Source organism: Solanum lycopersicum, chromosome 3 (assembly GCF_036512215.1).
Source record: "Solanum lycopersicum chromosome 3, SLM_r2.1".
Classification (NCBI taxonomy): domain Eukaryota; kingdom Viridiplantae; phylum Streptophyta; class Magnoliopsida; order Solanales; family Solanaceae; genus Solanum; species Solanum lycopersicum.
In genome coordinates this window covers 10115580-10137766 of record NC_090802.1, presented here as the reverse complement: position 1 = coordinate 10137766, position 22187 = coordinate 10115580, and the positions used below count along the sequence as shown (strand labels likewise).

The 22187-nt window shown below is 33.4% G+C and overlaps 1 pseudogene; it reads right to left on the bottom strand.

Moving 5' to 3' along the window:
• Window positions 1–618: 618 nt before the first annotated feature.
• On the bottom strand, window positions 619–1836 carry LOC138347389 (uncharacterized; annotated as a pseudogene).
• Between the last annotated feature and the right edge of the window lie 20351 nt (window positions 1837–22187).

Genomic DNA, 22187 nt, shown 5'->3' with positions numbered 1-22187 from the left:
CTTAGTTACAATGAATAGCATAGTTGTATGAATTGCGATAATTTTGTAAAAGTGAAGTTAGTAAAACATATCAAAAAATCATTACACAAGATAATAATATAAAATCACATGATACATGATTTATAGTCATTGTAAAGTACACACTAACCTCAATAAGTGTTTTCTTTTTTATTTAATGGAGATGATACATTGGGCAAAGCAAATGATACATGTGTACTAAGTTACCTACACACACATTTGTTTTTGTAAAAAATTAAGGAATCCCACAATGTAATACAATAACTAAAAGTACATGATACATTGGCTAAAGCATATGTATCATGTACGATATGTTACCTAATAATCCTTAAATTTATATCTCTTAGTGTAACATAAGATTTATAAAATTTTATATAAAAAAGAAATATTGACACAAATATATTTCTCAACACCAATAATAACATAGTATTTATAATCAATAGTGCGACATAAAATTTAATTAACACAGGTTATTTATAAGTTTATTTATCAAAACCAAAAGTGTTAAAATTGCAACTGTAATGAATACTGAAAATCATTAAAAAATTTACGTTATAAATTATTCAAAAATATATATACATTTGAAACATTATGACTAATTCACTTCTCTTTTGGGTAGAAAGTATAAGTTCTTCTGTTGTGTCCTTCTTGTCCACATTGTCCACAACAGTTTGTGTTCACTGAAATCTTTTCATCTGCATTCTTTCTTCTTCTTTTTCTTGGTCGTCCAGATGATTTTCTGTATCTAGATGGATACATAGTTTCAGCTACCACATTATTAGGATCTGACCAATCTTCCTTATCTGGCATTGGTACCATTGGAATTTCATATGTTTTTGCCAATGCATCAGACTTGTAGTAATCAGAGCAATACGAATTCATATCTAACATCCTTTTTTTTCAATGAAGCGATTGCATGTGAACAAGGTATGTCATCTAGTTGAAATATACCACAAGAACATACTTTCCGCTCAAGAAAAACAATATATGTTCTTCCAGTTTCATAAACTGAGAAAATAAATTCAGATGATGGAACAACCTGTGTACATTAAAATTTTTAAATATATAACTTTTAAAAAACAAATCATGTTCAAACTGCAGAATGATATAATGAATTAGATATATATAATATAAAGTATTATATAATGATACATACCTCCATATTTAAACTTTTAGCCCCGTTTATAATCAACAATTCCTCAAATATTCTCCCTAATGTGTCCTTTGTGTATGAGGCTACTTCCCTGTTTTTGCAATGCCAAGAACCAAAAAGAATTCTAACTTCTTCCATGAATTCTAATATAGTTAATTGGTGTGCTTCAACAAGACAACTATTGATACATTCTGCAATGTTTGAAGTCATCATTCTACCTCTGTTTACTGTTGCATGAACTCTTGACCACTTCTCGTAACCTGCATCTTCAAGGTACTCCTTAACCCTATGATCAATTCTATCAACCTTAGCCATCAACTTATCAAAATCTTCCCTTCTATATGCCTTGGCCATAGAGTAGAATAGATCACTTATGGCCTTTTTGCTCCTTTTGAAGTTTCCACATACATTCTTCCAAAGATGCCAGATGCATGCATAATGAGGTACATTTGGGAACACAATCCTCACACTCTTTATGATACTCTAATTTCTATCTGAAACAACACACATATCTTTATTTTCGCCAAACACATGTTTGAATTGTTCGAAAAACCATGTCCACGAACAATCATTTTCGGTGTCAACAACACCATATAGCAATGGAAATATGCAACCAGGTTACACACACATTATATCATTTGATACATAACATATAAAAACACATCATAACTATAAAAAAATACATGCGCCAACAAGTGTGCTTGTTGATACAAATGTCCCTTTGTAAGCTCCACTCAGATCTGCACCATCCACAACAACTACTGGTCTGCAGTAATTAAATCCCCTAAGGAATGGTCTTAAGGCGATGAACAGATACATAAATTCATCCTCTTCAGTCTTATGCATTCTTATATAAGAATTTGGATACAGTTTTTAACATGTGTATGTATCGCGGCAACCGTCTATATCCTGTTGATGGTTTTGCCCTAATCATGGAGAGTGCATGTTCTTTAGCACGCCATGCTTGCTGGTAAGATATTTGAACCCAATAATATTCTCTAATATCATCAATTATATCTCTTGGAGTATAAATTCGTTTATGATTGACCAATTTTGGAGTAGTAACTCCACTTACAAATCCGACTGTTGCTTGGACCTTGGTTAATACTTTCTCCCTAATCGGACACGTATGTTCACTATTGAAACTTCTAACAATGAATATATCAGATTTTTTCCTCCAGGACGCCTTCATAGTCCAACCACATTTGTCTGAAAAGCATACCAACTCATAGCTGCGTACATTTTTTAAGCATATTAATACTTATAGAAATAGCATTATATAATATATTCAACAATAATGTTTAAAGTAATCAAACAATGAATTGCACAAAAAGTATCTACCAGTTTTTAAGAAAATTATCTTTTACACGTATCAAAACATTTTGATATTCTTGTTTAAATTGATATAGTCCTTAGTATATCAGCAGTAGTACATTAAAGTATCGAAATAGTTATTTCAATATATCAAAAAAATTAATGAAATGGTGATACATTAAAATATCAAAGAACTAATGATACATGTAGGTTTTCATAGAAAATAGTAATGTTTCATGTACTAATTTTGAACAGCATGTATATATATATATATATATTCAAAACACTATCATACCTTTGTTGATCAGACCACTTTACTTTGCAATTGAAGTTGTTTTTTATTTTATATTTCGTCATCACATCTACAAGTGTTGTTTTATCCTTATATATCTGACCTGTCTTCACATCTAGACAACCTGAATTGATTATAACATTTGTAACTCCAAATTCTGAATTTTCATATGAATCAAATAATCAAGAATCAACCATTGCCAAAGCCTCTGTATCATGTGTTGTGCCTTCTACACACGTCATTTCTCCACATGTTCCATCAAAGTTAGGTACAGTACCACCAATCTTTTCAATTGTGTCAATACATAATGGATACATTGAAAATCCAGGCTCATTTTTCTTCAGTTCTGAATATAGTTTAACACTCATATCGTTCTTAAGCTTCATCAAACAGGAGTTACCTTCTATAATATAACGAATTTCAATATCTTTTCTTAATACATCGATATCCCATTCGTCCGCAATTACTGCTTTGAGACTAGAAAATGAAATTGAATCTCCAACAACTATCCTGTCAATTTTGTAACTTTCATACTGTAATTCGTTCACCCAAATTCCGGAATGTCTCATCAAAATTGATGTATTCATCATGAATCATCCACAATAACAACAATCAAATTTGTATTGTTCGAAATTTAACTGGATGTTCATAAAAAATGTCTTCAAACTAGCTGATATAATCTTGAATTTTCAAAATTTGAAATTGTTAACCAATTACAAGTTGAATTAATGCATATTAATGAACTGTGACCGTAATTTAAGCTGATTTAGATAACAAATTTAAATGTTCCATTTTTCCCTCTTTTATTCTTATCAGTTTTAAGTTACTATATATCATTTACCATGTATCACAAGATACTAATGTATCACGCCACAGCAATTTTAAGGGATTATTAGTAAATACAAAATTTGTCGGGACAGAGTGTAATTATTGTATTAAACTATGGGATTCCTTAAATTTTTACTTATTTTTATTTTAATTTATCTCTTAAATTTCTCACCTATCCAAGAGGTTGTGGTTTCAATCCCCACTCTCCAAATTTATTTTGCTCCTAACACTCTCATCCATTCAAGAGGTTGTGGGTTCAATCCCCATACACCACATCTATTTTTTCTTGCATTTTTCTCAAGAAATTTTTATGATATTTTCATTTAGTGATGTCATGGTTTCAATCCCCAATGACCACATATTTTTAAAAAATTTAAAGAAAGCTCATTTTCTATAAAGTTGGCCGAGACTACAATTTCCAGCAGGCTAGAAATTTAGTCTCTTCCAATCAATTTTTGTCTTAATCTTTTGTTGATTTTTTTTGTAGCTTGCATGTAATGATGTCTTGGGTTCAATCCTTAGTGATATCACTTATTTTACGTTCATTTTCATTGGATTTTGTACTATTTTGTTTGGCCAAACCCAACCTACCAAATGCAGGAAATTTATTTACTATTTTCGACTTCTTTTTATCATCATTCATACGTTAATTCTTAAGGCATTTCGTGGATCATTTGGTGCATCTTTAAGTGTAATTTTTTTATGATTATATTCCTTCAATAATTACCATTTCATCTAGAAACATTACACCACTTTTACACCTCATGATTTACACAAATATTCACACATAAAATTCAACCATAAAAACATATCATTTTTCACATACTTTCGGTTGACATGACTTAACATGCTTACAATTCCAAACACATAATCAAGACACATTATCACGAATATCAAACTTCATACTTAAATTACCAGCAAACTTTCCAACAACATGATCTCTAACCTATTTCACATTAAGATCAAAGGGATACTAGGGACAAGGAACAAACCTAGTTTTCGAGTAGATTTATCTGAGCCTTAAGGGTCTATTGAGAAAAGGAACAAGAGTAAGAAAACACATAACTTGTATGACGTTCAAACCTTGACTTTCTACACAAAATCTTCCACAAAAATCAAGTCGAAATCCCCTCAAATTCAACACAAACTCGACGGACAAACTTCTTTTTGCCTACGTGATTGACTTCGTTTTTTTCTTATATTTTCATTGTGAGTTATTCAAGTATGAAGAACATGGTTTACCTACTGTTTTTTGAAGTTATTTGGCAGAAAGAATCGTTAGTGAGAGTGATAGAGACGTGAGAGAGAGATGAGCGTGGGAGAGTAGAGTTTTCTTAGGATTAGGAGTCTAGTTTAGGATTTACTCAAATAAGGTTTTTATTTAATTATTAAAAATATGATTTAATTTTATTTTAAATCAGCTAATAAATATAAATTAATTACATCAATTTACCAAAATAAATTTAAAACAATTTCATTCATTGCTTCCACCTAGGTTTGAACCCGGGTGGAGCAAGACTTCACTTTAAGAGCCTAATTTCGGCTTTCTCTCCCCAAAATGCCCCTCCACATTATTAATTAAATAATTGATTATATATTTAGGGTAATAATGACACTACCCTTAGCTTGGAAAAAGATCATTTTACCCCTAGACCCTCCAAACCTAAGATTTTCCCCTTTTAAGTCAGGTAAATACTTCTTCAAGTAAATCTTCGTATTCGAGAGCCCTAAATGGTTGGAACCAACCTTTACTAGCTCAGGTAAGTCCCCAAGTTAGTTGGCCTGGATGTAGCAAGGGTTCCGAGGTCAGGTTCTACGCACATCAATCTATGTGAATCCGTTCTAATCGTTGGCATTCTAGACACATTATATATCCATTTTTAGGGTTACAGACCTCTTATACTTCTTTGGGGAGGTATAGTTTGAGCATATCAAAATTTGGCACCGTTGTCGGGAAAAGTGGCTTTTATATTAACTTTAAGCTCATTACCGAATATTAGTCAACAATTTCCTAATTTTAGTTTTTAGTTTTTTTTGTTTTTGTCTCTCGCAGATCTAGCTTTAGTGTATGCCAAGTGGAGTCGAGGAGAACCAATACTTCAACTTTATCCAAAACTAAACCGCACACTTTGCACAATGAATATTCAAATCAATCCTGCTTATATAAATAATGAGATCAACTCTCAACTTCCTCCATCCGGTTGATGCTCATAACCGAGTGGTTGTTGTTAAAGTTGGTGAAGGTAATCCGAGGAGGAAACCTCCCGCCACACGCCCTCAAGAGTACTATAAGGGAAATGGTAACATCACGGCCTCTGATGGGCCACTTGTCCTACCTCATCTACCACATGGTCATAGATTCATGGTAACTAGTAGCTTGATGGAGATGCTCACCACTAGAAGTTTGTTTTCGGGACTACCATATGAGGATCCACATGCTCACATCGCGAAACTAAGGTCGGTGGGTAAGAGTTGTGTAGGGATGCCAGACTTATACATGGATGTAATTGTATTAAAGGTGTTCCCTCTCTCACTTACAGGGGAGACTCCAATTTGTTTACTGAGTTTCCCTACAATTGAATCTATACTTTGGAGCAATTGAGGGATGTGTTCCTAACAAGGTATTACCCAGTTTCTAAAAAGCTAAACCACAAAGATAGGAAGAATAACTTTGTGGCATTACCAGGGGAGTCAGTAAGCAGTACTTGGGATAGGTTCACCTCATTCTTGAGAAGTGTCCCAAACCACCGCATTGATAATGAGTCACTGAAAGCGTAATTCGATTGGGGGCAAGATGATAATAATAATAAAGCAGTGCTTGATACAATTGTGGGTGGTTCTTATGGGGAGTGTACCTATGCAGAGATCGCTGAGAAACACTAGGAAGTCGGATACCGGAGAAACACTTCTGCAGTGCAAGCTTTACTCAACCCAGCCACAGATCAGATTCTGAAGAGATGGCTCAAATGAGAATTGAGCTTGGTTAATGTTAAAATATGTCACCAATGGTGCAGAAAAGGTAAATACGGTGAACTATCTGGCTAAACCACCACCAACGGTTGATGAGTACTACTATGAAGAAGATTCTTATATAGTGAATGAGAAAACCGGGGGGGTTCTGTCCAAACACCCAAGACTCCAATTAGGAGAATTGGCGCCAAAGTCAAGGAAATCAAGGTTGGAACTATGGGAATTACAAATAACAGGGTCACTATGTTCGAGATGGAAACTACAACCGCGACAACAACTTCTACCAGGGTAACTATGGTGACATAAATAATCAGAGTGGGCCCTATGTTCCACCTTAAAATTGGGAAGTAGATCCTAGGGATGGTGGAGATAGTATGGCGCGAGTTGAGGATATGTTGCAGAAGATGATGAGGAGTTTTGATGCTACTGATAAGCACGCCAAAGAGTTTAGAGGTGATTTAGCAAATATTGGTCAAAAGGTGGATGCCCATGCGATCTCAATCAATCATCTTGAGTTGCAAATGTCCCAATTGTCTTCTACTGTGAACCCACGCCAACCGGGTACTCTTCCTAGAAATATAGTCCAGAATCTGAAAAATGATGGACATTGTATGGAAGTCACTACTTGAGAGTGTAAGCATACCATAGATCCACCTATACCATCTGGTTTCGAAGATGAGAAGAGAGGAGAGATGAGGTAGAGGAAGTTAGTGGTGAGTTGGTAGATAAATCGGGGAAAGACGCGGAGATAACCCAAAAAGTGACCCCCATTCATAGACCACCTACTCCATTTCTGCAAAGATTGGTGAAAAAGACTGAGGATGGTAAATATCAGTGTTATGTTGAAATAGCTTTCCTTCAATGTCCCTTTGATAGAAGCTCCTAAATATATTCCTGGTTACGCCAAGTTGATGAAAGATATGGTCACTAAGAAGAGATTGGTTAGTTTTGAAGATGATGATCAGATGCAACGCGGTAGTGCTATTGTTACAAGGTGTCTTGTGAAAAATAAAGAAGATCTGTGTGCTTTCACTATTCCATGTGCAATCGGGTTGTTACACTTTGCTAAAGAATTATGTGATCTTGGGGAAATCATAAATCTCATGCCTCTCTCTATTTACAAGAAGTTGGGTTTGGGTGACCCAAATCCCTCTGCGATGCAGCTAGTGATGGCTGATTGAACGGTGAAGAGTCCTATTGGGATACTCCATGATGTGCTAGTGAAAGTGGACTCATTTATTTTTCCAGCTGATTTTGTGATTCTTTATCGCGAGGTGGACTTTGAGGTGCGTATTACTCTTGGGAGGCTATTTCCTTGATACCAGTCGTGCCTTAGTTGATATGGAGAAAGGGCGTACGAAGTTTCAGTTGAACAATGAAGAAGCGCCTTTCAACATTTGTAGGTCCATGAGGCAGAATGGTGAGCTTCAATCAGTATCTGTGATATCCTACAAGGTTGAGAGTTCGTCCGAGGTACAAATTAAAGAGCGTTTTGGTGTTGAGGCACTAGCGGCAGTGATCATGAATTTTGAGAGTGATTGTAATCAAAGAGTATGGGTCATTAGGTGCAGCACATGATCGAGGTGATGTTCGGTACAAACTAAAAAAATTAGATTTAGATATGAAGTATCACGAGTCTCCACCCGAGAAACCATTTATTGAGGAGCCTCCAAAATTGGAGCTTAAGGCTATACCACCTCATATGAGGTATGTATTCTTGGGGAAAGGTGACACATTGCCGGTAATTATTGCATCAGATTTGAATATGCAACAAGTAGATTGTTTGGTTGAAGTGTTGAAGAGGTTCAAGAGAGCTATTGGGTGGACTATTGTGGATATTATTAGGATCCCTCCCGGTATTTTTTCACATAAAATCCAACTCATGCCCAATCATAAGCCCAGTATTGAGCACAAGAGATGTTTAAATCAACCTATGCAAGAGGTAGTGAAGAAGAAAATCCACCAGAGTCATAGTGCGTCGCTTGAGGACAAACAATGAATTCAAGTTGAGGGTGTTGATGTACCATTGTTTCCCGGTACTTTCAATGTTTTTCCTTGAGTTTAGTGTGTGTCTAAGTCTTCTTTGAAGTAGTTTTAATGTATTTTTCTCTGTGTTTGAAGGAAAACTGTCCAGAACAAAAATGCTGAAGACTGTGTTGAAACTAGAGAAAGTGATAACCTACAGAGACATCGAAGGTCCGTAGGTGGAAACGTTCATTTGAATATTTATGCTGCTAAAGAATGATCGGGGAATTCTGACTAAGTGTGGGACTATGGAAGAGATGATGGTCCGTCGTCTCATCGACGGATCATCAAGGCATACCGTTGGTGTTCGTAGAATGTAGCCCCATTAATTGATTTCTAAAAGATTTTAAGTATATTGCAACAAATGGACCAATGAAGGCATCGACGGTCCGTTGTTCCCTTAACGGTATGTCGTTCCCTTAACGGTCCGTCAGTGAGGTCGTTGACCCGAGACGCGTTTTGGACAAAAGTTTTCCTTATTTAGGTTTTTCTTTATTTTTAGGACTCTTTTATTATAAATAGGACAAAAAACCTCCATTTTGGGGTTAGACTCTTTGTTAATTTTCAGATTTGTATTGTTTGTTGTTGAACTTTGGGTTTATACTTTACTTTTCCGGAATCGATTCTTACAATATCTTTATTAATTCAAGTAATAACTAAGTCATACATCGATTATGATGCTTATATGAGGTAAATGGTAAGGTTTAGTAAAGTACACACACATAGCCAGACCAAGGTACCAAGTGAAATTCACTAGTTGTCGGACCAAGGAATCAGGGATACACAACTTACCATTGCATGCAAGATACTAGGAAAGAGTTTTATAGCTAGGGTTACTGCTTTATTAACCTATGGGGAACACTTACACCCTAGTTTCTCTTTTCACTTTATAAACATTAAATATTTGAACTAGATACTTGTTTACTTAGACTTAATTAATTACTTTTGTTACAAAAAATCTCCCCTTTAATTATTTGTGTCTGGAAAAGAATTGGCTAAATAGAAGTAATCGTAGATTAAAGTTAAGTCAAATCATTTTCCTCGTGGGAGCGACCCCAACCTAATATTTGGGTTATTTACTTGATACGACCCCTTATACTTCTTTAGGAAAGTATAGTTTGAGCGTATCAGACACTCTCCCAATTACAAGAGAAAGTGGTGGAGGATCAATAATATTTCTCAAGAAATTAGCATCGTTTCCTCTGTTCCGTAATCCATTTTCTCCAAAATATCCAGCTGGACCACCAAAAAGGGTGGATAAAAGCATTAGATTGATTTGTTGAATCAGATGAAGTACCGTCATGAAAACCTCTATGTTTCTCAATAAATGTTATATGTGTACTATTTTCCAGAAGTGCCATATTTGAAGCTCCTTGAAATTGTCTACTCTAAGAAAATGAAGTCATTGGTTCATGCCATAAATTATGCATTTGAAGATAGCTTCCAGCATTATTTGGAAAACTATTGGATGGTATAAGACTAGGATTTGTGACACTACATACAAAATCACTCACAGTACGAGAATCTCCAAGGAAGTTTGTACTGTCAGAAAATGAAGTTGTTGGAATATGCCATGAGTTTAGCATTTGAAGAGAGCTTCTAGTATTATTCGGAAGACTTTCTGATATTTTAATGACTCTATTTCCCACACCTCTAACAATATCACTTAAAGTACGCGAAGTTACAGACATTGAAATACCTCTTCTTCTTTCATTGCTAAATAAATTCTATTTCCCTCACTGCCATCGGGAACATTTGAAGGTATACTAGTTGGAGGTAAGTTCTTACCATTCTCAGTTTGGTTGAAGTTTGCATTATTAAAATTGTTTCTATCCATCCTATAATTCATAAAGATTTAAAAAATTCAATCACCATTAAATTTTAGAAAATTTCTCAACGAACCTGAAAATGAACCATGAAATCCTTTGTAAGTGTTTATAAAACTCACTCAAACACAACCTAACGAATTAAATTATTCGCATTTTCTTCATATCATAGATTCAAGAATATGTAAGGTGCATTTTTAAAGGGAGACAATAAGGGAAGGTCTAAAAAAATGAAATATATGAGTAACCTTATGCTTCTACATAAGTCGTACACAAGGATGTAATAATATAAAGTAAGAGTAAACAACGATCTAGATTAAGCATAAGATGTTATAAATTAAAATGTGACACAAACAAAGTATCAAGTAGTAATCCATTTAAATTTGTATAAAAGACTTAGCGACAATTATTTAACAGAAAAATATAATATCCACTACATCATATTTAGCATCAATAATAGATATGACATTTATAAGTGATACTCTATATAAATACCTCTATAGGCTTTAGTGACTCTAAATGCAATGTCATTAACTCAATTTCCACCAAATTTCATTGCAGGAATAGGAAAATCTATTGCCACTAAATGTCTCTTTAGTTCTAATGATACATTTCCTTTAGAGTAGGAGACAAGATCGGTATACTTTTTAAAAAGATAACAATTAAGACTCTTTATAGTAAAAAGTTGCAAGTAGGGCATAGCCTTCGAACTTTTGAAGAATCATAACATGAAATTGACTTTAAAAAAATAATATAGTCATGGAAACTCAGTACAACATAATCTTATTTCGCATGAAAACGATAAGCAAACCTCAAAATCTAGAGTGTTTATAGTTAGTTTTGTTATATAGGTCAATTCGATAATTAAATCAAGGTCATACAAATCAATAAAATTCTAACTTGATCAATATATGGAAAAAGAAAACCCTTTCGATATTATTTACTCCTTGTTAAAATCTAAATTTTAAATACCACTTGAAGGAACATAAACAAAGACATCTTTAACATAGATCTTCTTGAAAATATAAATCTAGGAAAAGATTTAAGTTTTACAAGTATGACCGCATATTTTTTAAAGGGTAGAACCTTTCATAATATATCATTTAATTTAAAAGTTCAACGACACAGTTTTTTTCCGTGCATTCAAAATAAACACTTATTTATTTTTCCATCAAAGTCAAATCCCCTCGGCCCCATCCCCACCTCACCACAAACGTAGACACCACAAAGGAAAAAGTACTAAATTAAAAAAGAATAAAGTTAAAATAGCATGTCTATACTGTTATTAGCTACCAACTTGAGAAAGAATTATTTAAGATATTAATATCCACTTTAAACATTGAAAAACTGAAAATGATTAATCAAAATTTGAAAAAATTTACAAGAAAATCATTTGACATATAATGTGCAAGAGAATTTTAATAATTATGCCAAAATTCCATATCGGATCACTAAATAAAGTTGACTACTACAAAATAAATAGTTGAACAAATATATTAAGGTGAGATTAATCCTTTAAAACATTAACATCCACTTTAAATATAAAATATTTATGACAATGGTAAAATAAATTGATGAAAAGATTCACAAGAAAACTATTTACCAAATAAAGTGAAAATAAATTTTTAACTAGTTGTGTTAAAAATCCTATATTGGTACAGTGAATAATATTGACCACAACAACTAAACCAAATATTTAAGAGAATAGAAAACTATAGTTGAACACTTTACCCTTCAAATAATTGAACGCCTTCGTTTCTGAAGATAATGAGAATCAAATAGTTTTACCAATGTTGTTGATCTGCAGCAAGAAAGATAAGAAACATTAGCCTCTATTCAATATTTTATATGTTTGAATCTCAATTCTTTATAAGAGAACAAAATAAAGGCAAGAAACAATATCAGTTCTGAAGAAAAAAAGTGGACGAAGAACAAGGCAAACCGGATATCATAAAATAAAAACACAATTTAAATAAGTTGTAAGAAAATTGTTTTTCAAATAAAGTGCAAAAGAATTTTTAATAGTAAGGCAAAAACTCCACATAGGGACACCAAATAAAGTTGACTACAACAAATAAATAAACAAAGAAATAAATTTCATAAAATAGTAAACTCAAGGTAAGACTAATCATTTATCCTCATTTGAGAATAAGGCGGTCTAATATGATTTGTTATAACCGTGTTTAATTTTCTTTATAATATCTAAAATATTTCTAGCTTTAGAACATATATCTTCAGCAACGAAACATTAATGAGTTATATCTTCAACAATTCAAGGAAAATAAATATCATAAAATTTGTTTAGCTAGTCTGAATTGGATCAATTAGTTTCATGTCCAAGGTAGATGCCAAGTTGATTACATGAATGTATCTTGTGTCAAATCTTCAAAAAATTTAATAAGTCAATACCGAATTATAAAGATCCAAGCTCAGCTGGTCATATCAATCTCTTTGTAAATTTAGTTCACTGGAATAGATCTAAGAGAAATGGTATAACTTACCCTTGTTGACAGAAGAATCCTTCATCTGAGTGTTCGTTCACCTAGAAACATACAAAGGGAAAAAGATCAGCATCAATATTGTCAATAAAGAATAGATCAACTCAGAGGTACACATCAAATCGAGCTAAAAAAGACCCCTTCTCTCCAATGATGATGAGTTACTTGTATCGATCGTAGGGGAAGATTTAGGCCCACTGTGAAAAAAGGAAAGTCGAAGATGTTACCAGAAGCTAGAAGGAGCATCGTTTTTATTACTTTTATACTTCTTTTTGCGATCAATGTTTGCCACTTATTTTTTCTGGGCTCTATTTTAATTTTTATGGGCTTAGAACTTTTGGCTAAGTATATTATATTTAACTTCATTTATATGATAAACTAGTTTTTGAGTATGTGCTTCGCATGTGTGTTCGATGTGAATTTTTATAGATATGTTAAAATGACAAAATTTTAATGAAAATATATATATGTACATTGTGATGAATAATAAAATATAATTAATTACAAAATAAGAACAAAAACTTATGGCAATAACATATTCATAAAAAATTAAATTAGAAGTCTAATAGAGAAAAAAAATAGATTTAAGAAAAATACAATGTAGACATTATTCTTATAAGACTAATGTATATAGATTAAAAAATAAGTAAAAAATTAGTGCATAACTCTCTGAGTTCATATCAAAACCTTACATATCCTATCAAAACTTAAGAGTCTTCTTCATCTACTGTAACTAAAGAATAAAGATAATAGTCTAATAATCTTAGTACGGGTTTCTTGAGATAAATAACTTGAATTTATACAGATACAATAGAAGGAATATCAAAATATATCTTAAAGTTTTAGTTTTAATATTTGGAGGTTATGAATATGAAAAGATGAGAGTTATGGATGTAAAGAGTATAAAAGTTGGATAAGTAATTAGAAAATATAATAAATAAATGATAAATATGAAAAGAAAATTAAAGTTAGCAAACCAATTTAGAAAGAACAAGTAAAGTTCTTATCACGTAATTAAGCATCAATAAATTTAAATTTGAGAAGGTAGGGGCATTCTTTAATAATAATCAAGAGGACATTATCAATATGTGTCTCTATTTTGCAGATTTGCACCCTTTAAATTATTAAATTTTGTTATTTATTATAAAGGATAAGACTTTATCAACATAAATTATATTATTTATGAAAGGGGTAATGGAAAAAGTTATGAAAAGACAAAAATTATAGCAATTTAAGTAGAGACTCTTTTATTAAAAAATATTATAATTACTATGTATATATAGATTATAGATGATAAATATTAATAAATTAGATATTTAATTAGAATTAGTCTTAGGAAGTATAAAAGTCAAAGTCATTAACATTTTAATTAAACTTATACTATCAAATATTTAAATATTTTATAACAATTTAATTTATAGAAAGGGTAAACCGTAGTTCAACTTTTAACTTTTTTTTCATGCTTTTATTGATACTAGATTTTCGACACGTGTGTTGCACGTGATTATTAATTCAGAAAATTTAATCAGATATTTGAATAATAAGTTTTGCAAAAAATAATATTGCAAATTTTTTTGTAAATATTCAATGTGGATCATCATATATATATCTTCTATTCACACGAACCAATTGAGATGGTCAATGAAAATTTTTATTAGTTAAATATAATGAGGTTCAATCATGTAGTTAGTCATATCTCACTAATATTTCCATATAGTCAATATTTGTTGTATAATTTTCTTATCATCTAACCAGATGTGCTTTGCACGTGTATTTCACGTTAAACTGTTTAGATGTCAAATGAACATGTAAAGAGAACAACTAATTTTTATCTTTCCGGATTATCTTTTGTATACTAATTTTTTATTTTATAAGAATAAAATAACAGATGATGTTCTTGTTGTTGACTCTCCTATTTGACTTTTCAATTGACTATTTACATAAATAAAATATACTTATTTACTTTTCATAATTAACTTGGAAAGGTTTTCTTTTTATTTTTACCGAAAAAACTAAAAATTGAAATTTAGGAATATATTCTATCTCTGAAATCATATATATCACCACTTGTACATTTTACACCAAACAAAGATATAATTCATATGGTTGTAAATGATTTTTCATTCATTCAACCAAGCATGATTCTTTCAAAGCAAAAATAACACTGTATTATCACATTTATGGTAGTATAATAATGTGAAAAATAGCGTGAATAACGTTTGCGACAATTAGAAATAACAAAAAGAATTTATAATGTTATAAATAAAGAATTAATGTGCTATATTTTATTTCTAATAAATTTTATACTTATATAAATAAATATGACTTTTAACTAATGTTACTATTTTTTTTAGTTATTAGATTTCAATTAAGTGTAAGGACAAAATGTAAATGTTTATTCCATATTACTGAGTATAAAATTTATTTTGTAAATGATATATTCTAAATGATTCATATATATTCACATATATATTATGATTTTTTTCAGAAGATCTTGTTGAAATTAGAAAATCTTGTTAACTTGAGAATACATTGATGACATATATAATACATTAATTTAAATAAATATTTGCATTAATGAAATTATTTTTCTCATAAAAGTTAGCTATATTCAATAATTAATAAAAATTGAACTACTACAAACATCAAGTGGCGTCATTACGAGTCATATGAACTTTTTCTTCGCCTAAAATACTCAAATATTAAGAAATAGTAAATAAGTAAACAAAAGGGCAATGTTTATATAATAATACCTATTTTGAAGCAAACTTCCTGACAATCTAAATCACATAAGTATCACTGATAAGTAAAGTCATTCTTTTGTCCTGAGCATCAAAATATAAACCATGACAATTCTCTAGATCTTAGGAAAATATATTCATAAAAATATATCTACCTCACAAGAAAAATTATTAACAAAAAAATGAAATTAGACTACATCATGTTAACTTCATATATTAGAACATTTCATACTAAATTATATATTAAGCAAAAAAAGAAATTTATCATCAAAATTGTTTTCCTCAAGTACTCAAGGTTATGGAATATACCCTCTTAGGATAGAGCGATTTACTTCAATGGAATAGTGATACCTCATATTCCGCTAAACATTGAGTACATCCATCTTGTTCTTCAGCAAAGAAATCTCATGACAGAGTTCATTACGTAGTCACTGCTCTACGCTCTATACTTTACTATAGACCACCTATTGTAATTTTTCAACTACCTGATCTAGTATTAGCCTGGTCTGCCTTTGTTTTGCCAGAATTCTCTCAATTAACATGACCGGTAAAGAGACAAATGTAGTTGCACTCCCAAAGCTGCATGTGCTATTCGCTTGGTATTCTCACCAGGTCCCTCAACTTGCATAGGCTCTACCGATAAATGTGGTGACACCTCCAATGGTGTTGCAGGTCCTGCCCTCAAGTCATACAATGGGTTGGCCACATATTTAATCGTAGCTATCAGAGTGATCCTGGTAGCCTCAATGTATAAGTCCACCAACTTGTCTGGTGGTATATAGGAATAAGTACACAATCTACAACTAATCAAAAAAGGAAATGGCGGACTTGGTCTTTTATTCAGGGCATGATCTCTCATCTATGTAGTAATAGGCCTCCCAAATTATAATACATAACCATCCATAATTGAGGATATTGAGGTAGCTTGTGAAGGCGAGAGAGACTTGTCATTCCCTATTGGCCACAACTGTGCAGGGATTACTGCCCACCAGACTTTAGCTGGAAATGTGAAAGATGCCTTGGGGATGTGTACTTGTAGGTTGGCTACCGTTGATGCTTCCTCAACGTCAGTTGTAATCAGCCTAGCAATCCATCTCAAATTTACTACTCACCGAATGGTGGGGACCCTCATATATATTGGAATTAATGCACTCATACCTTGATGTTTAGTATTTCAATATTGTTTCTTAATTTCTCAATGTCTTTTAGGAATTTGTAATACATGTATCTAATAATTTGTGATACATGTATCTAGTTAATTGTGCAGGACTTTTTATTTTCTATTTTGAGTAGTATAAATAGTGAAGGAGTTAATGATTGTAATTATATCAAGTGGTCTTAAGTAGCCTATATAAAATTTGAGCATTCTCTAAAGATAGTATTCTCTATCTATATTTCCTACAAATTGGTATCAAGAGCAGGTTTTATTCTTAATCTGGGTTAGGTGAAAAAATATGGCGTCCAAAACAAAGGAAGGTAATGATTCTTCAGTTATTCTTACTCCATTTTTTGATTGATATGATCTTGAATAGTAGAAGATAAGAATGAGAACACATTTGAAATCTAAAGGTTTGTGGATTATTGTTGCAAATGGCTTTGAAGAGAGAAACAACGATGGTGAACTTACAACAGCAGAGATGAAAAATCTTGAGGTTAAGTATAGTCAAGATGCAAAAGCCTTGAGCAAAATCCAAATGGATTCTCAAGAGCATATTTTGCAAAATTTGCTACTTCTGAGACTGCTGATCAAGATTGGGAGTCTTTCGAAATCAAAGTGTATGGTGATAAAAAGGCATGCACTATTAATCTTCAAACTCTTTGAATAGAGTTACAAAACTTGAAGATGATAGAATTTGAAAAAACAAGACGAATATTACACAAGAATCATGAATATTGTTAATGAAATGAGAAATCATGGTGATACAATTTCTGACCAACAAGTTGTGGAAAAGATTCTAACTAGTGGCACAGAAACATACGAGTACATTGTTGATGTCATAGAGGAGATGAAAGATCTTTTTAAGCTTTCTATCAAAGATCTAGTTGGATCATTTCGTGCACGCGAGAAACAAAGGTTTTTTTCGTGAAGATCAACCCAAAGAGACGACTTTCCTGTCTAGAACAAATGAGAATTCCAAAAATTTCTCAAAAAATCGACTAAAAAAGAATTACAATCCAAAAATGAAGCAGGATCATAATGATTCTTTTAACAAGGTTGAAGAAAATGGTGAGGAAAGTACTAGTCTTTTTATAAAATTTGCAAAAGGACTAATCACAATGCAGAAAAATGATGGCACGAAGGAAACCCTAATGTAATTTTTGGAAAAAATTTAGCCACAGTGAGAGTGATGTTGGGACAAGCATCAAGAGCAAACAATTTTTTGTGAAAAATATGAGGAAGAAATGAAAGAGCATCTTTTCTTGCTTCTCAATGTGATGTTTCAGCAATCACATGATTGGAAATGAAAAGGTTTTCTCTCGATTAATAGTAGCATCACTACTAAAGTGATATTGGGGAATGGAACCTTAGTTGATGAAAAAGTTCAAGGTACCATTTCAATCAACATTAAAGAGAGCGGTAAGAAAATTCATGATGTATTTCATATTACTCAATTGGAAAAAAGTTTGCTTAGTCTTGGTAAATTCATGGAAAATGGTTATTCTCTTGTGTTTAAAGATAATTAATGTAAGATATCTGATAAAATGAGTCAAATCAACTCATTGTTGAAGTAGAGATGTGATATACCGTGGTTTCACGGTATTATTAATACTTTTTCCTTAAGTTTAGTGTGTCCAAAAGCCTTTTTGTGCTAATTTTTATATAAGTTTCTTTTTATTTTGCAGGAAATCTGTCCAAAGCTGAATGCGTAGATTTTGAGCGAAAAATGCAGAAGAGACCATTTACGGAGCTTATGACGGTCCATTGTGCTTGTGACGGTTCATAGGTGGCAACGTAGTGCAGCTACTGAAGGAAGATGGGGAAGTCTGACCAAGTGTGGGGTTACAAAAATTGTGACGGTCCGTCGTGTCTATGATGGCCCGTCCTGCAGGTTCGTCATGAAGCTCAGAGAAGTGATCCCAGTACCCATATTTCAAGAGTTGAAGTGTATTGAAACGAAGGCCCTCGACGGACCGTTATGCCTATGACGTTCCTTCATACTTGTCATCGAGGGTAATGAAGAAAAGCAGCTGAAGAAATTGCATAAGTATGGGACGACGGAGTCCATGACGGTCCGTCGTAACCATGACGATCCGTCGCGAGGTCCATCGACCCAGCCGCGTTTTGGCAGATTTCCAGCAAATAGAGTCCTTGTTTAATTAGGTTTTTATTTTTTATAAATAGTTCGAAAAACCTCATTTTTGAGGTTAAACTCTGGATTGTTAGATTCTGGATTGTTAGACTCTAGATTGTTAGACATCATACTATTAGACTTTGGGTATTAGTGTGACATTCTTGATAATTATTAGATTTTTTATTATCATTGATTGTTGGTGATTGTTAGTGATTAATCAAGCAAACTTTCGGATTTTACACTTTCTCATTGAAGTAAGTACATGAATTCTTATTTGATATATTTGAATATTGTGATTATGACTATGGGTAACTAAACTCCATAACTAGGGTTGTGGGAACCATAGGCAAATAATGAGCTAAAAACTAAATAAAATAACAATTCTAGAATGGTGTCTTGCATGTATTAATAATTCTTTTGCTTAGAAGTCTTTTTAACGGATGGCCAACGTAAGAACTCGCCTTAATGCTACTTGCTGGACCAAGGAGATAGATAATAGGAAAAGAATTATTAACATAGATTTAGTGTATACTATCTAATAGGCTAGTATTGATTGGTACGAGGTAATAACTTAGTCAAATATCGAATACGATGCTTAATATGAGGTAAAGATAAGGGTTAGAAAAGCAACACACGTAGCCGGACCAAGGTGCGGAGTGAGATTTTCTAGATACCGGACTAAGGATTTAGAAATACATAACTTATCACTTCGCATGCAAGATACTAGGAAAGAATTGTTATAGTTAGAATTATCAAGTTATGAACCTGTGGGGAACACGTAAACCCTAGTTACTTTGACTAATTGATTAAAATTCAACATTCAAAGCTGTTAAGTGTCTCTTTCAATTGTGTTAGTTATTTTTATTCATTTAGAATTAGAACCCCCCCCCCCCCTTAATTGTTTTTTACTTTCCAAGGAAGTCATTGACCAAACAATAGTAATAACAGGTTGAAGTTAAGTCTAGACTATTTTCCTTGTGGGAACGATCCCAACCTCACTTGTTTGGTTATTTACTTGACACGACTGCTTTACTTCTTATTTGAGAAGTAAGTTTGAGCGTATCAAGTTTTGGCGCCGCTACCGGGGATTAAAGCTTTTAGATTAACTTGAACTTATTACTATAGTTTAGTTGATATTTTCTTGATTTTACTTTGTTTTATTGTTTTTGATTTTTTTTTGAACTATCCTCCTTGTATGCCAAATACACGGAGAGGAAGAGAACTCTTGTTTCCCTATGATCACGAGTTAGAGCGTACACCGCGCAATATGAATCGAAACTTGGGAATAAATGATGATGATCCGAACCAGAACATCCCAGCTCCGGTTGATGTTCATGGTCAGATGTTACCCGATGCTTCGGGTGAACACCAACAGAGGGGACAAAATCCCGTACCACGACCCCAAGCATACTACAGAGGCTATGATGACATAGCAGACTCCGATGGGCCACTGGTTTTGACTCCTCTACCCACAGGCCACACTTTTGTGGTAACTAGTAGCCTGATGTAAATTCTCACTGCCAGAGGTTTGTTTTAAGGGCTACCTTCTGAGGATCTACATGCCCATTTAGCTAACGTAAGGGCAGTGTGTAAAAGTTGTGTAGGGAGGCCTGATTTGGATTTAGATGTAATAGGTCTCGGAGTGTTTCCTCTCTCACTGACGAGAGAGGCCGCTATGTGGTTCACTGAGCTCCCATACTACTCAATCTTCACTTGGAACAAACTAAGGGATGTCTTCTTAACACGCTACTATCCGGTCTCCAAGAAACTTAACCACAAAGACAGAGTGAATAACTTTGTGGCACTACCAGGAGAGTCAGTTAGTAGTTTTTGGGATAGATTCACCTCATTCTTGAGAAGTGTTCGAAATCACCGTATAGATAATGAGTCACTGAAGAAATACTTCTATCGGGGACAGGACGATAACAATAAAGTGGTGTTGGACACTATTGCATGTGGATCTTATGGGGAGTGTCCTTATGCTGAGATCGCTGAAAAATTAGAGAAAATCTCCCAGAACAATAAAGCTTGGAGTACTAGGAAGTCTGATACTGGGAGAAACACCTTCGCAGTGCAGTCCACTCACAACCTAGCCACAGATGAGATTCATGAAGAAATGGCTCAGATGAGAACTAAGCTTGGGTTGGTACTCAAATATGTCACTGGGGTGCAGAAAAAGATAAATGCAGTCAACTACTTGGCTAAACCACCTCCTAATGATGAATGCTATTATGCGGAGGACACTTATGCAGTAAATTAGCAGACGGGGGGTTTCCGACAAAGCGCCCAAGGCTCAAATCAAGATAACTGGCGCCAAGGTCAAGGGAACCAAGGTCGGAACTATGGTAACTACAACCGTGAGGATCATTATGTCCGAGATGGAAACTACAACCGCGACAACAACTTTAACAGAGGTAACTATGCTAATAGAAATGACAGGAATGGGCCCTATGTCCCTCCTCAAAATCGTGAAGTTACTCCTAGGGATGGTGGAGATAGTATGGCGCGAGTTGAGGATATGTTGCACAAAATGATGAGGAGGTTCAATGCTAGTGATGAGCACATTAAAGAGTTGAGGTGTGATTTAGCTAGTATTGGGCAAAAAGTTGATACACATGTAATTTCGATTAAGCAGATCGAGTTGCAAATGGACCAATTATCTGCGACAGTGAACATACGGCAACCGGGCACTCTTCCTAGCAACACTGTCCAAAATCCAAAGAATGATGTGCACTGTATGGCAATCACTACTCAGGGTGGTAAGCAAATCACTGACTCACCTATGCCGTCTACTGAGGAAAATATGAGAAATGATGATGACAATGTGGTAAAGGGTAGTGGTGAAGTAGAAGAAAATAATGGAAAAGATGCAGAAAAACCTATAAAGGTAATTCCCATGCCTAGGCCACCACCACCCTTCCCTCAGAGATTAGTGAAAAATACCGAGGATGGTAAATATCGCCGTTTCATAACAATGTTGAAGCAGCTTTCTATCAATGTCCCTTTGGTAGAAGCTCTAGAACAAATGTCCGGTTATGCCAAATTTATGAAAGATCTGGTCACCACGAAAAGATCAGTCACTTTCGAGGATGATGATAGACTGCAGCATTGTAGTGCTATTACAACAAGATCCCTCGTACAAAAGAAAGAAGATCCGAGTGCGTTCACTATTCCCTGTACAGTTGGGTCATTATATTTTGTGAAAGCATTATGTGATCTGGGGGCAAGC